Here is an 18379-nt window from a genome sequence, read left to right as displayed (position 1 = left end):
GTGAAACGCTGGGCTGGATGAAACACAAGCTGGAATCAAGATTGCCAGGAGAAATATCAATAACCTCAGATATGCAGATGATACCACCCTTATGGCAGAAAGCAAGGAGGAACTAAAAAGCCTCTTGATGAAAGTGAAAGAGGAGAGTGGAAAAGTTGGCTTAAAACTCAACATTCAAAAAATGAAGATCATGGCATCCAGTCCCATCACTTCATGGCAGATAGACGGGAAAACAATGAAAACAGTGAGAGATTTTATTTTGGTGGGCTCCCAAATCATTGCATCCTTACCATATAGCTCAACTGGGAAAGATGTTTCCTGTAATGCAAGAGGCCTGGGTTCAGTTGCTGGGTTGGGAAGATGCTCTGGAGAAGGAAATGGCAACCCACTCCAGTATTCTTGCCTGGAGAATCTTATGGACAGAAGAGCCAGGCGGGCAACAGTCCATGGTGTTGCAAGAATCAGACATGACTTTGTGACTAAATCACCACCACTAAAATTACTGCAGATGGTAACTGCAGCCATGAAATTAAAAGATGCTTGCTCTTTTAATTTAAGCTTGGAAGAAAAGCTATGACCAACCTAGACAGCAGAGTAAAAAGTAGAGACATTACTTTGCCAACAAAGGTCCATCTAGTCAAAACTATGGTTTTTCTAGTAGTAATGTATGGATGCGAGAGTTGGACTATAAAGAAAGCTAAGCACCAAAGAATTAATGTTTTCAAACTGTGGTGTTTGAGAAGAAGACTCTTGAGAGACCTTGGACTGCAAGGAGATCAGACCAATCAATCCTAAAGGAAATCGGTCCTGAATATTCATTGGAAGGACTGATGCTAAAGCTGAAGCTCCAATACTTTGGCCACCTGATGCAAAGAACTGACTTTTTGGAAAAGACCCTGATGCTGGGAAAGATTGAAGGCAGGAGGAGAAGGGGATGACAGACATGGTTGGATGGCATCACCGATTTGATGGACATGACTTTGAGTAAGCTCTGGGAGTCAGTGATGGACAAGGAAGCCTGGTGTGCTGCAGTCCATGGGATCGCAAAGAGTTAGACAGGACTGAGGGACTAAACTGATACCTAAAAAGGTCTCCCACAACAAATGTCTTAAGATAACAAGATTAGTCAAAAGGTTCTTGTTAAGAAGGAGAAACAGCTCCTTGAGTTTTCTCCTCAATAGGGAGGGAACACAGCTCCACCCATCAACAGAAAATTGGATTAAAGATTTACTGAGCATGTCCCTGCCCATCAGAACAAGACCCAGTTCCCCCCACAGTTAGTCTCTCCCATCAGGAAGCTTCCATAATCCTCTTGTCCTTATCCTCAGAGGGCATACAGAATGAAAACCACAATCACAGAAAACTAACCAAACTGATCACATGAACCACAGCCTTGTTTAACTCAATAAAACTCTGAGCCATGCCACGGAGGGCCACCCAAGATGGATGGGTCATGGTGGAGAGGTCTGACAAAATGTGGTCGGTCCACTGGAGACGGGAATGGCAAACCACTTCAGTATTTTTGCCTTGAGAACACAGTGAACAGTAGGAAAAGACAAAAAAATATGACATTGAAAGATGAACTCCCCAGGTCAATAGGTGCCCAGTATGCTACTAGAGAAGAGTGGAGAAATAACTCCAGAATGAATAAAGAGGCAGAGCCAAAGCAAAAACAATACCCAGTTGTGGATGTGACTGATGATGGAAGTAAAGTCCGATGCTATAAAGAACAATATTGCATACGAATCTGGAATGTTAGGTCCATGAATTAAGGTAAATTAGAAGTGGTCAAACAGGAGATGGCAAGAGTTAACGTCAGCATTTTAGGAATCAGTGAACTAAAATGGACTGGAATGGGTGATTTTAATTCAGATAACCATTATATCTATCACTGTGGGCAAGAATCCCTTAGAAGGAATGAAGTAGCCATCATAGTCAACAAAAGAGTTCAAAATGCAGTGTTAGATGCAGTCTCAAAAATGACAATGATCTCTGCTCATTTCCAAGGCAAACTGTTCAATATTAAGTAATCCAAGTCTGTGCCCCAACCACCAATGCTGAAGAAGCTGAAGCTGAATGGTTCTATGAAGACCTACAAGACCTTCTAGAACTAACAGCCAAAAAAGATATCTTTTTCATTACAGGGGGCTGGAATGCAAAAGTAGGAAGTCAAGAGATACCTGGAGTAACAGGTAAATTTAACTTTGGAATACAAAATGAATCAGGACAAAGGCTAACAGAGTTTTGCCAAGAACACACTGGTCAGCAAACACCTCTTCCAACAACACCAAGAGATGACTCTACACACAGATATCACCAGATGGTCAATATCAAAATCAGATTGACTATATTCTTTGCACTCAAAGATGGCAAAGCTCTATACAGACAGCAAAAACAAGACGAGGATCTGAGTGTGGCTCTGATCATGAACTCCTAATTGCAAAATTCAGACTTAAATTGAAGAAAGTAGAGAAGACCACTAGACCACTCAGGTATGACCTAAATCAAATCCCTTATGATTTTAAGGTGGAAGTGACAAATAGATTCAAAGGAATAGATCTGATAGACAGAGTGCCCGAAGAACTATTACAGAGGTTCATGATATTTTAGAGGAGGCAGTGATCAAGACCATCCCCAAGAAAAAGAAAAGGAAAAAGGTGAAATGGTTGTCTGAGGAGGCCTTACAAATAGCTGAGAAAAGAAGAGAAGCTAAAGGCAAAGGAGAAGAGGAAATACATACCCATTTGAATGCAGAGTTCCAAAGAATAGCAAGGAGAGGTAAGAAAGCCTTCCTCAGTGATCAGTGCAAAGAAATAGAGGAAAACAATAAAATGAGAAAGACTGGAGCTCTCTTCAAGAAAATTAGAGATACCAAGGGAACATTTCATGCAAAGATGGGCACAATAAAGGACAGAAATGCTATGGACCTAACAGAAGCAGAAGATATTAGGAAGAGGTGGCAACAATACACAGAAGAACTATACATAAAAGATCTTCATGACCCAGATAAACATGATGGTGTGATCACTCACCTAGAGCCAGATATCTTAGAATGCAAAGTCAAGTGGGCCTTAGTGGAGGTGATGGAATTCCAGTTGAGCGCTTTCAAATCCTAAAAGATGATGCTGTTAAAAGTGCCCTACTCTATATGCCAGCAAATTTGGAAAATTTGGCAGTGGCCACAGGACTGGAAAAAGTCAGTTCTCGTTCCAATCCCAAAGAAAGGCAATGCCAAAGAATGCTCAAACTACTGCATGGTTGCACTCCTCTCACACACCAGCAAAACAATGCTCAAAATTCTTCAAGCCAGGCTTCAACAGTATGTGAACTGAGAGCTTCCAGAATATTCAAAGTGGATTTAAAAAAGGCAGAAGAACCAGAGATCAAATTGCCAACATCCGTTGGATCATAGAACAAACAAGAGAGTTCCAGAAAAACATCTACTTCTGCTTTATTGACTACACTAAAACCTTTGATTGTGTGGATCACAACAAACTGTGGAAAATTCTTCAAGAGATGGCATACCAGAACACCTTATCTGCCTCCTGAGAAATCTGTATGGAGATCAAGAAGGAACAGTTAGAACTGGACATGGAACAACAGACAGGTTCTAAATTGGGAAAGGAGTATGTCAAGGCTGTACCTTGTCACCCTGCTTATGTAACTTATATGCAGAGTATATCATGCAAAATGCTGGGCTGGATGAAGCATAAGCTGGAATCAAGATTGCCAGGAGAAATATCAATAACCTCAGATATGCAGATAACACCACCCTTATGGCAGAAAGCAAAGAAAAACTAAAGAGCCTCTTGATGAAAGTGAAAGAGGGGAGTGAAAAAGTTGGCTTAAAACTTAACATTCAGAAAACTAAGATCATGGCATCCAGTCCCATCATTTCATGGCAAATAGATGGGGAAACAATGGAAACAGTGAAAGACTTTATTTTCCTGGGCTCCAAAATCATTGCAGCTGGTGACTGCAGCCATGAAATTAAAACACACTTGCTCCTTGGAAGAAAAGTTATGGCAAACCTAGACAGCATATTAAAAAGCAGAGATATTACTTCACCAACAAAAGCCCATCTAGTCAAAGCTATGGTTTTTCCAGTAGTCATGTGTGGATGTGAGAGTTGGACTATAAAGAAAGCTGAGCACTGAAGAATTGATGCTTTTGAACTGTGGTGTTGGAGAAGACTCTTAAGAGTCCCTTGGACTGCAAGGATATCAAATCAGTCAATCCTAAAGGAAATCAGTCCTGACTATTCATTGGAAGGACTGATGCTGAAGCTGACCCTTTGGCCACCTGATGCAAAGAACTGCCTCACTGGAAAAGACCCTGATGCTGGGAGAGATTGAAGGCAGGAGGAGAAGATGACAGAGGATGAGATGGTTGGATGGCGTCACTGACTCGATGGAGATGAGTTTAAGCAAACTCAGCTCTGGGAGTTGGTGGTGGACAGGGAAGCCTGGCATGCTGCAGTCCATGGAGTCACAAAGAGTCAGGCACAACTGAGCAACTAAACTGACAGAGCTTAAGGAAAAGTATATCCTTGAGCAAGATGACTTGTTTTGTTGTGTAATCATTAGCTCTGGGCTTAAAGACAGTTAGTCTTAAAGATTGCTGTCATAACAACTCAGAGTTTAAGGGAAAACATCTTATGTGACTAAGAGGAAGCAATGCAGGAAAAAAAAAAAAAAACAGTTTGTCCTTTTCTCCTCCTTGAGAGCCTGGGACTCCTTTCTCCTTCTCAAGGGCCCCAGACTCCTTATCAACCTCCCTAAGAATGAACTCTTTCACTGCTTCTTTGATGATTTACTTATTTTTCCTTTATAGCTCTTTCTCTCTTCTAAACTCCAGGTTTGTATTTTCAATTTCTATCACAATTGCATATTGTACTTATTCTCAGTTATCTAAAAGATTGAAATTTTTAAAAATAATATTCAAAGTTTACATATTTTCATTGTATTCTATAAATTCAGGTAAATTTTTTTTTTAAATGGAAAATTAGGGAGTTCCCTGGTGGTCTAGTGACCAGGACTCCACACTCTCAATATCTGATCAGGGAACCAAGATCCCACAAGCCATATAGTATGGCCAAAAAAAAGAAAAGTAAAAATGATTTTTCATAAGTTTTGCAAGAAGCTATTTTTCTTCAGATGTATTCAAAGTTATCTATTAAAATTTAAAGATAAAATATAAAATATAGTTGAACTATCAACATTTATAATTAAAACTGTTATTTAAATAAAACTGAAATTATTGAATTCTTAAATCATTAAATATTTTTATAAAAGCAAGTCTGTTATTCTGGAGTTCAGTGTTCATCTAGCTAACAAAGCCAGTCTCTATCATACTTCATGTATGCCATGTCTCTACTGACATATACAGCTTTGTGTGCTTAGTCACTCAGTCATGTCTAACTCTTTGTGATCGCATGGACTGTAGCCTACCAGGTTCCTCTGTCAATGAGGATTCTCTAGGGAAGAATACTGGAGTAGGTTGCCGTGCCCTCCTCCAGAGAATCTTCCCAACCTAGAGACTGAAACCAGGTCCCCTGCATTGCAGGCAGATTCTTTACCATCTGAGCCACCAGAAAGCAAATACAGCTGTGAGTTACATGAATTGTTGGGTGTTGCAAACTGTTCTCACTTGCCATTTGCAAGTGCTGCAAATATCGTGCTAATTTATGAGTACCTCCAGAACCACTCATTGAAGCATAGAGAAGAGCAAGAAAATGCATGTTAAGCACTACTGGAAAACAATGGCTCTCTTGATCTCATGCTTTGGGAGTGGGAAGGTGGGAGGCCCCCAAAACAAGCTCCAGGACTGTAGAAGGTCGACTGTCCTGAAAACCCTCACATGTGTCCCAGGCTATGGGTATTCTCTGAAGCACAGATGTATAGACAGCATAGGTGTGGAGACTTATGTCTAAAATATAGGATAGAATCACAACATTTAACCAAAACCCAGTGGTTCACATAGAATTAGAGGATATTGCATGTTTGGGGTTGAGAGATGAATAAATATGTAATCTATATTTTTCAGATATTTAAAAGCATTTTTAAATGCCTATTCACTAAAATTTTAATGCATTGGGATACATTCTGTTTTGAGGGAGATTCCTTGAAATATAAATTCAATCCTATTACTCTCAATGAAAGACCATATCATGACCTCAAGAGCCCTGAATGATTGAGGTACACACTTCCATCGGCCCTTCCACTCATCTTATGAGCACTGTGAGTCAGCCATGGGATCTCCTTTCAGTTCTTTAGCAAGTTGCTTCCTGCAACTGAGCCATTGACTACCTCATCGCGTGCATGTGTGCTAAGCCGCTTCAGTGGCATCAGACTCTTTGTGACCATTGGGACTGTAGCCTGCCAGATTCTTCTGTCCATGGAATTCACAAAAGGGCAAAGAAGAATGCTTGTTATAGGCAGATTACACTATTCATTCTTCCTAAAACAAGCATTCTTCTTTATCCTTTTGTTACAGCTGGCTTGTTATCTTCACATCTCAATTTAAATATGCCAAACTCAGCGCATCCTTCCCTCCTGATCTTCTCAAGTAGAAAATACCCTCACATAATCCTATTCTCCATCCCAGCTTCTCCTCTCTTCCTTTAACACCCTTGGCTCCACATTTATTATTTGGTGTATTTGCTTGAAGTCTCTGGCTATCCTAGGACGTCAGCTCCATAGGATCTTGCCCTGTCTTGTTCCCCCTGGTATCTTTATTGTGTCTAATGAAATTCTTGCATTAAGTAGGGAGACATGCTTAAGAAGTACTTCATTAATATATATTTTTTTTAATTCAGAAGAACTGCAGTGTCATAGAGAACATATCATTGATATAATGGATACCCTATAAGTACATTTCCTTCCAAAGATAAGCTTTCAGAGTACTGAGCAGGACTCGGTGACAAAATAAAATGCATATCCATTTTATGAGATCTGTGGGAAATTAAAGTTTAAAAGCTGAAGATCATGGTCTTTTAACTATTGCCTGGACTTCCCCTATTCTAATAAGTTACTATTAAACAGACCACCCATCCTTTATTTATTTTTAAGCTATGTGACTCCTCAGAGCCTTTAACATGCTAATATGTAATCAGAACCACAAAAACCTTGTTCTTTTTTGAGTACAGATTAGCATTTCTTGGAACTACCGTTCCCAGCACATAGTTTGGGAATGCTGTGGGGTCATCATTTTCCTTTCAAGAGGTTGCAAGACCAAATTATATCCTGCTGAAGAAAATACTACAAAGTTGGGCAGCAAAACAACAGCATGGGTCAGATTTGCCTGCTATGAACCTGATTCTATTTCCCCTCCCTCCATTTACTACTTCTCCACAGGTCTGTGAAACAGAAACAGCATTCCTGGATTATTAAAGCATGCAAAGAGATTATACAAATATCTTAAAGGTGGTTATGATCCGGGGGGCAAGTAAGGAATCCACATAGACTTTCCAACAGGGCTCATTTTATGAGGTGTATATGGAAAAATATCCAGAAATGTAAGTTCTCATCCTTTTTCTGATTGTGAAATTGAAACAGTCTCATTCATTTATTCAATAAATATTAATGTGTCAAATAGTATTTCAAGATATTATTCAACAAGGGCCTCGGTTCAGTTCAGTTCAGTCACTCAGTTGTATCCAACTCTTCGTGACCCCATGGACTGAAGCCTGCCAGGCTTCTCTGTCCTTCACCAACTCCTGGAGCTTGCTCAAACTCACATCTGTTGAGTCAGTGAAGCCATCCAATCATCTCATCTGTGGCATGTCAAACTATGTTCTGTGCACTGGGGATCCATCAGTTAATACAACAGACAAAAATTCTTGCTCTGATGGAGTTTGTAATCTACTGGGGAAAGGCAAATATTAACCAAAACATATATCACCCACATAGTATATCGGGAGGTTAGACTGTGCTTATTGGGAGGTTAGACTGTGCTTAGTCACTTAGTTGTTTCTGACTCTTTATGACCCCATGGACTGCAGCCCGCCAGGCTCCTCTGTCCATGGGGATTCTTCAGGCAAGGATACTGGAGTGGGTTGCCAGGCCCTTCTCCAGGGGATCTTCCCAACCCAGGGACTGAACCCAGCTCTCCCACATTGCAGGTGGATTCTTTACCATTGGAGCCACCAGAGAAACCCAAGAATACTGGAGCAGGTAGCCTATCCCTTCTGAGAAACTTCTTGACCCAGGAATCAAACCTGCTTTGCAGGCAGATTCTTGTTATAAGTGCTATGTAAAAATACAAAACAGGAAGAATGGCTAAGGAGTACCAGGGTTACAGCTATGACAGAATGGCCAAAAAGACCTCAGTGAAAAGCAAAGACTTGAAGGAAGTAAAAAAGTGAGCCATGTAGATACTTTACCAGCAGAGTAAACTGTAAAGTCTTGGGGATGAGCTTGAAACAGGAGGTTTGAAGGTTTGCAGGAAATTTAGTGTGTCTGAGCGAGAATGAGCAGGAGGAGAATAGTAGGAATTGAAGTCAGAGTGGTGGTGGAAAGTCGAGAGGGCAGAGAGAGAAATAGGACCTTGGGCATGGAGAAGGAACACAATGGACATGATGTTTTCACAGGATCCTTCTGGCTGCCTCATAGAAAATGGACCACAGGCAGCTGAGGGTGGAACCTGGGAAATAAGATCAACAAATAGCAGACCAGAAAAAGAACAGACACACATAAAAACCCTAGTTGTGACAATTTCACATGTTTTTTGTTTAATGAAACATGTTTATATACATTATCTTATTTGATTTTCATGACTCCATGTGCTCCTTCATAACATGTTGCTATGACTGTCTTGCAGCTGAGAAATTTGTGCCATAAAAAGGTTAAGGATCTTGCCCAATGACAGACAACTCTTACATGAAAGCCCCAAGAACCAATTCCAGAATCAAGGATAGTAACTGTGCATTGAGAACTCTGGTCACTACACTGCTATTGCTGCTGCTAAGTTGCTTCAATCGTGTCTGACTCTGTGCGACCCCATAGATGGCAGCCCACCAGGCTCCCCCGTCCCTGGGATTCTCAAGGCAAGAACACTGGAGTGGGTTGCCATTTCCTTCTCCAATGCATGAAAGTGAAAAGTGAAAGTGAAGTCGCTCAGTCATGTCTGACTCATAGCGACCCTGTGGACTGCAGCCTACCAGGCTCCTCTGTCCATGGGATTTTTCAGGCAAGAGTACTGGAGTGGGGTCCCATTGCCTTCTACAGTTTGCCAATTTCAGAGACCAAAGCAAAGACTTCTGAAGTGCTCAGTGTCTGGGGAGATGCTTTAAAAAAATGTCAACAGTGAAGGCTATGTTAGAAAAAGTCAGACTTTAGTAGAGTTATTTTTTTCCTTTTTTAAATAAAATAGTCATTGAAGTATAGCATATGTACAGAAAAATACACAAGCCCAGGCAGAGTTTTTAAAGAAAACTCTGAAGTTTCCAATCTGACCACCAACTAACTTGAAGAGCATGGAGCACATGCCAAATCAAAGAGAGTAAATTCTTGGAAAGATGTTCTTCCAGATACACATGAAACCTCTCATTAATTCTGTGCGCTGCCTTCCAGAGTTAGAGATCATACATGCCACAAAAATGACCGCCTTGAGACATTCCTTGCAGTTCAACAGCAAGTTCAACCTCAATCTTGCTATTACTGTTACAATTGAATCACCAAGTGATGGAATGTTTGGGCTGCACTGCAAAGAAACAGCAAGTGTTAATTTTCCCAAAAAGTGACTTTTTAGAGCCATGAAGCTCAGGCCCTTTGCTGGTTTTTTGGATAGTAACTTTACTCTGTCTGAGATGTCCATATTGTAAACTGGCAGGCAGAGCACCCATTCTTGGGGTGGGGGGGGAAGCACTCTACCAGCAAGAAACTGGAGAGAAAAATGGCTGAATTGCTTCTAATTCCCCTTCTCCTCTCCATCCCCATCTGTCTACTTCTCCATCTCCAGCTTCATCTCTATCTCTAACCCCACCTCCATCTCCATTTTCTTTCCATCTCCAACCCCATCTTCATCTCTATCTCTAACCCCATCACCATCTCCTACTTCTAGCTCTATCTCTCTATCTTCCTTCTATCCTTTCAGGACTGATAATTTTGATGTGGTCTTTGTGTAGGACAATGTCTTTATTTTTAGGAAAAGCATGCTTCAGTATTTAGGGGCGGCATCATAGTTTTCATAACTTACTTATAGATGTTAGACACCTATGCAGAGTCAACCTAGTATGACAAAGTGTTAGGAAATGCTTGATTCAAAGTGGTAGGTATAGGAGTGTACACTGTACTATTCACTCAACTTTCCACTGTGTTTGAATATGGTTATAATTAAAAGATGGAAAGAATATGTACAGATCAACTAACATACAATTTGTAAGAACAAATACCTATAGAGCAAGAAGAATGGGAGTGGGGAGAGAAAATATAAGGGAAAAACAATCTCCAAACCAAGGGAAAAGCCTTGAACTATGCACCGACAATGACAGTGGGCGTGAGCAGAAGATTAAAATGGACTCAACTCTACACACCTGCAAAAAGGGAGGAAAAAAAGGACAATCATCAGATGAGCCAAGTGAGTCCCTCCCCTCGCAGCTGGCAGAGCAGAGCTGCATCCATGAGTACATGAGTGGACCCACATGCGTGCAGCAACAGGCTGACAACCTAGAGTACCTTGCATTGCAAGTTGAGTCTGAATGCTTTCAAACCCATTGGTAATGCGGAGTAATCTCTCTTCTGTAATGAAGGCCTTATGCTATTTGATTTACAGCTCCTCTCACGATGCGAGATTTGTTCAGTAATCCCTGGGATTGTAACTAAATACCCAAGGACATATTTACTCGCTTGCTTAGTCAAGGCCCCAACTCCAACACCTTCACCCCCTCCAGTTACGAAAGGGTGGTTTCTTTCATTTGTTTAGGGTGGCTCATCATCTTCCAAGCATTCTCGGGGAGCTCTTCTGTGTGGCCTCCCTGTGAGTCAGGTGAAAAAGATGGCAAAGATCCCTCAGGCCTCATCTCTGGTGGAGAAAGGGAGATGCTGATGTGCATTGCCTCTGGTCCTTGGAAAAATGGCCAGAATAAAAGTCTGAACCGAGAAATGCCCCTGCCAAGTTGTGACAACAAAAAAATCAGACGAATGTTGTCTTTTAGGAGGCCTGCACAGGAAGCCTGAGAGGAATATTTTGAGAATTCCAATAGAGTGGAAGCTTCCAGAGAGCAGGAAATCCATCTTCTTATATCCCAGTGCCCCTCCCAGTTCTGAGAACATGAAGGGAATTCAATGCACATTTGTCAACTGAGTAAATGAATCAATGAACGATTGAACAATGCATAAATGGTTCTAACTGGAAAGGAAAGGCAAATTGGGTAAGAAAACCATGATTTTTTTTCTTAAACTGAATAAGGGAATGATTTGAATAGCAAACAAGAAAAATAAAGCATTGTGGAATATATATTTAGTTACCCATTTGCTTTTGTGGTCTAAAGCAATGTTTAAGTAAACATAATAAATGGAAAGAATGTTGCCTATGCAAGTGAGGTATAAGTTACATGACTAGAAACAAATTGTTAATATGCACTAGAAACCAAAATGTTACCTTATAAAGGTCCAAGGCTGAAGACTCTTACAATTTCGTTAGATCATTCTCTGATATTTCCAGTCTAAGAGTAGGAATCCGGGTTCTATCAACCACAAGAGTTTCCATTTCACCCCCAGAAGCATCAGAAAATTCCTCCCTAACTTCTCAAAACAAACTATTATTTTAATTTTAATTCACTAAATTGTTATAAAAAATAAGATGGTAGTAGAGAAGAGAGTATTATGAAATCAAAGAAGCAATGATAGTTCTCCCCAAAAGTTCAAAGCTTCTCTCTAGTCTAGACAGACAGTTGTTTCTCAGAAAACTACATTCCCAAAGCTAGAAATACAAAGCAGAAAGCTTTTTCAATTCTCCCTGTTTTTTGTACCATTCTTATAAGGCTTTTACTGGGGTTATTTTTTTCTCTTCTCCATAGCACAAAGAAGTGAATCTTGCTAAATGATAAAAGCCAAGCTTGTTGAAGCTGGCATAAAGCACCATTTTTACCTTGCTTGAATTACTTTAAGTAATTGAAAACATCGCTCTTACAGCCAATGCCACAAGGAATCATGTGAACTCAGGAGAAGTCAAGGGTTGTGACCTGAAATTCAAAGCTGGCTTAAGAAGCTGATAAAAGAATTGGAACATTCCAACTGGGAGATAGTTACTAGTTTTCAAAGTAAAAATTAGAGATTCTAAGTTTGCTTCCATTCTATTTTACCCACCTCTCGAAGTTAACCCCTTTCTATGCTAACAAAGGATCCATCTGCCTGCCTCCGATTCTCCTGGGACCTTTTCTTTAGGCTTCCCCAGAGGATCAGCCAGTCTCAATTCTGCTAAATACAGACCCCACTGCACCCTAGTTCCTTCCTAAGCATCCTCTGAGCAGAGCACCCATCCTGGCCTCTGGTCATGATTGTGTTGGTCTAGTTCGAGCTCTGAGTCAACTCCCAGGACTGTGATGGCTTTCAACTCTGAGTTAGGAAGAGTGCTGGAAACCATCTGCTCTTTTGGCAGGATCAGACATTTGTGGACATTTGTCCAGTGTCACCGTCCTAAGAATCAGATTAGAAGAGAGTTTGCTTTGTACTTTTCCTGTATCTTTATCTTGCTCTGAACAGTATTTCTTTCTTCCTGCTCTTCCAGAGTAAAGCCAAGAAATCTCCAACATCTATCAGTCATCCAAGAAAAAACAGGCTGAAGTCCATTTGGATTCATAGTTCCATTTCCTAGGGTTTTTAATCCAAATTCTCCAACTCAAATTCCTGTCATAAGTGAAGAACTAACCATCATTTGTTGGACAAAGGAGCTGAGACAAAAAGAAATAATTCTGACCCTGAAGAGTTAATAATGCAGAATCCTGGATCTCAGCCTCAGAGATGTCAATGAAATAGATGTATTAAAAGACAAAGAAATGGCACTTTAACATTCTAGGCAATTTCCAGATAGCTCAGTGGTAAAGAATCTGCCTGCCAAGGCAGAAGATGCAAAAGATATGGGTTCAATCCCTGGATTGGAAAGATCCCCTGGAGGAGGAAATGGCAACCCACTCCAGTATTCTTGCCTGGAAAATTCCATGGACAGAGGAGGCTGGGGGGCTATAGTACATGGGGTCATAAAGCTCTGGACACTATTGAGTGACTGAAGAAGCATGCACACCAGGTAATTCTAGGGAGGTGGACTACATCTTTTGGAAAATAGATCAGTGTGGAAAGAGCTGAAAATGGCTGGAGTTGGGAAGAAAGTCCCAGGGACTTTTTGATTTGTAGCCACCTGGAGAGGGGAGGGCAGGGGGAAGGTTCTGCATGAAGCACAGGGCTTCAGGGTATAAAGTGTAAACTGTTATTCCACTTTTCAGCTGCTGTTCCCCACTAGACCCTAGGCAGTAAAGAAGGGGCAAGAAGTAGCCACTGTGCCAAACCTTTAGCAGTAGCCTGATTTCCCAAACCCTGCCGCTCTCATCCCACACCCTTGGGTGAGTTCATGCCTCACTTGTAAGCTCAGCCCCACTGTGGATGCCAACACTAGCAAACAGGATAAAAGCAACTTGGGTCAGGCTGAAACCTCAGGTGACTCAGTGGTAAAGAATTTACCTGCCAAGCATGAGATGCGGGCATTTGATCCCTGGGTCGGGAAGATCCCCTGGAGAAGGAAATGGCAACCCACGCCAGTATTCTTGCCTGGGAAATGCCACGGACAGAGGAGCCTGGTGGGCTACAGTCCATGGGGTCACAAAGAGGTGGAACCACACGACTGAGTGACTGACACAACAATAGGGCAGTAATCCTCAACCTTTCTGCCTTGATATCTCTCAGAGAAAAGTTTAAAGCAATCTTACTCATTTCTGAGTTGACATCTAAATTTTTTATCACGAGTTTAAATTGCTGCAAAGCATTACTTTCTGGCACGTTGTATATTTTGACATTGTAAAATTGAACTGTCATGCAAAACTAATACAATATTGTAAAGTTTAAAAATAAAAAATATGCATTATGGAAGAGAGAGCAACTTCTACTCAGTGTAGTTGATGTGCTCTGTCATCTCTTAAAAAAAAATAAAAAAATAAAAATAAAAAATAAAAACAAAATAATAAAAAACTGAACTGTCATGTGACTCTTTTACAAACTAAGCAGAATCTAAAAGTTATGGTGTCTACCACTATCCATCAGGGCTTCCCTGGTGGCTTAGTGGTAAAGAACCCACTTGCCAGTGCCAGGGACACGGGTTTGATCCCTGAGTCCTGAAGATTCCTCGGAGGAGGAAATTGCAACCTACTCTGGTATTCTTACCTGGAAAATCCCATGGACAGGGGAGCCTGGCAGGCTACAGTCCATAGGGTTGCAAAGAGTCAGACACAACTGAACGACAAAGCAACTATTCATTGATCTATTTAAAATATACACGAACAAGGAATTCTCCGGTGGTCCAGTGGTTACCAAGACTCGGTGTTTTCACTGCCAAGTTGGATCCTTGGTCAGCAAACTAAGATCCTGCAAGGTGTATGGTGAGGCCAAAATAAATAAAATAAAATATACATGAACAAATCCTTCTTTAATAATGATAAATTTTATAGCAATTTTTTCCTCTTGAAATCATATTTCCATTTGACTTCCTCCATATAATTTCATCCTAATACGTTTTTCTTTTATTGATCATTCTATCATACTTTCTCTATTATAATATATATTTATACATATATATGGATAGATTTATATTCACATGCACATATAATTTGATATTTAAAGTTTTTTAAATTTTCAATGACCAAAAACATCTGAGTTGAAAAATGTCCTCTGAGTCTGATTATCACTATAATTTTGGTAAGACCAACATAAATACATTGCAAATCATTGAACACAGAAAGTGAGTTCTATTGGAAATGCATCTCTAAATAAATAGAACTTATTCTAGTTTTTCTACAGATAAATACCACTTTATATTAGAATGAGCCAGAGTTCAGTCAGTTATAAAATTTTCTATTTTTATATATGAAAGTCCTAAGAAATCTTTTTCATGTAAATAATTATATGGAAATGGAAGGGGTTTGTTATAGCAATGCAATTCAGTTCTTTGAATATTTCTGACCTAATTTTAATCATTTATCAACTGACAACTTGATCATACTCTTGAATTTTCTTAAAGCAAAGAAAGAAGAAATCATATAGTTGCAAAAGGTTTATTAATGCAATCATGAAATCATTTCATTTCTCCCACCAGCACCAGTATTTCAAATAATACCTTGGTGCCCTATAAGTTATTACATTCTAGGGCATGTTTTCTTGCAGGGGCCAAAAATGGGTTCTTGAATAATGAGAGAAAACAAATCTTACTCTTTCTGCATATAAAGAATAGATATGCATACAGAGCCTGAACAAAAATACAGGGTATACATATGGTATTACATTTTTATGATGGGAATGATAGGGAAAAATGACTGAAAATCTTCGTAAGAGGCTATGATAGGGAAACTAAAGGCTGAGAAACACTCTCAAAGGCAAAATCTCACTATTAGATTTGGAATGAGGAGAGTTACACCTTTTCCTTAAAGAAGGAAAGGGGCATTCATGAGAGAGAATGAGAAAGGGAGCCAGCTTTAGCCACATGTTAATTTTAGGAAGGAATTCATAACAACTTATGTTAAATAAATTAGTATATGTAAAGTACTGGAACAAAGATAATTGCTAAATATTAGTTATCGTTGTTGTTTTGAACCATTATGAGCATCTGGAAATTGAGTCCCTTAAAACTGTCTTTATATTCCATAGAAGATAGTTATCCCCCAGAGAAACTTATATCTCACTTTCAAAACCACTGAGTTAGATTAGAATCAGATGCTTATAATGGAGACAGAAGGTAATAATGCTTACACTAGATAGAAATTTGTTTCTTTGTTCCACAGAAGTTGGAACGGATATGGTGGCTCCTGGTCAGGATTCCAAAGGTCTGGTATCTTGTTTATCTAGGATTTCACACTTGTATGCAGGGTCACTCTCACCTTCCCCTCTAGTCCCTGGCAAACACCATTCTACCTTCTTCTTTTATGAGTTTAACTTTTTTAGATTTTACATAAAAGTGAGATCATGCAGTATTTGTCTTTCTCTGTTTTGTTTCACTTGGCATGTGTCCTCTAGGTTCATCTACGATGTCATAAATAGCAAAATTTCCTTCTTTTTTGAAGGCTGAATGTTACCCCATTGTGTACAAGGTAACCCATAACCTTTTTCTACACCTTCTTGTCCTCAGTCTGTCCAACTCTTTGTGACCCCCATGGACTGTAGCCCACCAGGCTCCTCTGTCCATGGGATTCTCTAGGCAAGAATACTGGAGTGGGGTGCCATTTCCTTCTCTGGGAGATCTTCCTGACTCAGGGATCGAACTTGCATCTCTTTTGTCTCCTGCACTGCAGGTGGATTCCTTACCTGCTGAGCCACTGAGGAAGCCACACCTTCTTATATTACATAATTAAAAATCAATTGTACACAGAAATCTGAAGGTATTGATTAACTGCTCACCTAATGTCTTAAGACCTGGAAGAGAAGTCAGGCACTGGTATTCAAGACTCTCAAGAGTGTATTACATGGAGGCTGTAAAAGACACTGTGAACAAGTCCCTAACTGTATAACTGCCTATGCGTTCTAAAAGGCCAAGCTGAACATATGATATGATATTATTTGATGAGAAACCTGTGTAGACCCATGTTATCACTCTTGCCAGTTAGAAGGACAGTCTGATTTTTGTGACCATATTTGTATCTAAGTAGAGGTAAATGATGATCAGGTGATGATCAGTTTAAATCCAGTTGACAGCACACAAAAAAGTATTAAAAATATTAAGTAAAAATTATTTACTAGTTGATAGTAAATAAGTTAAGGGGGGGGGGTGGTCCATCAGGATGAGTTAGACTATGCTGAAAAAACAAATAACCCTTGTTCACAATCTTAACAACAACAAACACATAAATATCCTTGAAAAGCTCTAATCATGGCCACATAAAAGTATAGGAGACTCTGGACTTTCCTGATGGTGCAGTGGTTAAGGCTCTGTGATTCAATGCAGGGACTGTGGGTTCCATCTCTGGTTGGGAAAGTAAGGTCTTACATGCCATGTGGTCAAAAACAAATAGATAAATTAATAGATACACCAATCAGTCCTATAGGAAATCAACCTACATATTCATTGGAAGGACTCATGCTGAAACTGAAGCTCCAATACTTTGGCCACTTAATGCAAAGAGCTGGCTGTCTGGAAAAGACCCTGATGCTGGGAAAGATTGAGGGCAGAAGAAGGAGACAACAGACGATGAGATGGTTGGATGATATCACCAACTCAGTGGACATGAGTTTGAACAAACTGGTAGATAGTGAAAGACAGAGAAACCTGGCGTGCTGCAGTCCATGGGGTCACAAAGAGTCAGACGTGACTGAACTAGTGAACAACAGCATAGATTCCCTGGTGGCTCAGACGGTGAAAAATCTGCCTGCAATATGGGAGATTTGATCCTGGGTTGAGAAAGGAAATGGCAACCCACTCCAGTATTCTTGCCTGGAGAACTCCATGGACAGAGGAGCCTGGCCTGCTGAAGTCCATGGGATCGCAAAGACATGACTAAGTGACTAACACTTTCACACTTTCTTCATAGACATAGACATAGATACAGATATGAGACTTGCTTGATTTTTGTGTTTGAAACAGTAGAGTATCAACCCCTAAACAAAAATTTCTATGCTAAATTTATAGGGAAGGACGGGGAGTGAGCAAGGGGAGTTCCAGTCTCAGCACAACAGGCTTTCCCAGTGGAAATGGTATAAATCCAGAAGCCTTGATCTTCTCTGGGCTGAGATTATGGAATTCTCCCCCTGCCTTTGCAGCCCAGCCCTCAGCCTCTGGCGCTGCCACATGTTCAGAAAGACCCTACTCAGCAGAAGTGACAAATGGAGAGAATCAGTGTTGTTGGGGGGCTCCTGCAGAATGCAGCCTGTCACGGCCTCCCACGTGTGTGCTAGGTCTCCAAGCCTTTCCTCGTCCCGGAACCACTTGGTGTGTGCTCCTCCTGTCACACTCACACTCACAGATGTCCCTAGAAGACCCCTTCTCTCCTCCTCTAGGAAGGATTCACCCTCTCTAGAATGTGATTCCGTCCAATTTATTTGTGTTCAATTTTTTTTTTTTTTTTTTTTGCTTTGTTTTGGTTTTTAAGAGAGTTTCAGTTCAGTTCAGTTCAGTCGCTCAGTCGTGTCCGACTCTTTGCGACCCCATGAATTGCAGCACGCCAGGCCTCCCTGTCCATCACCAACTC

This window comes from Bos indicus x Bos taurus, chromosome 20 (genome assembly GCF_003369695.1).
Source record: "Bos indicus x Bos taurus breed Angus x Brahman F1 hybrid chromosome 20, Bos_hybrid_MaternalHap_v2.0, whole genome shotgun sequence".
Classification (NCBI taxonomy): domain Eukaryota; kingdom Metazoa; phylum Chordata; class Mammalia; order Artiodactyla; family Bovidae; genus Bos; species Bos indicus x Bos taurus.
The sequence above is the reverse complement of the archived record's forward strand: the minus strand, read 5'-3'. Positions refer to the sequence as shown.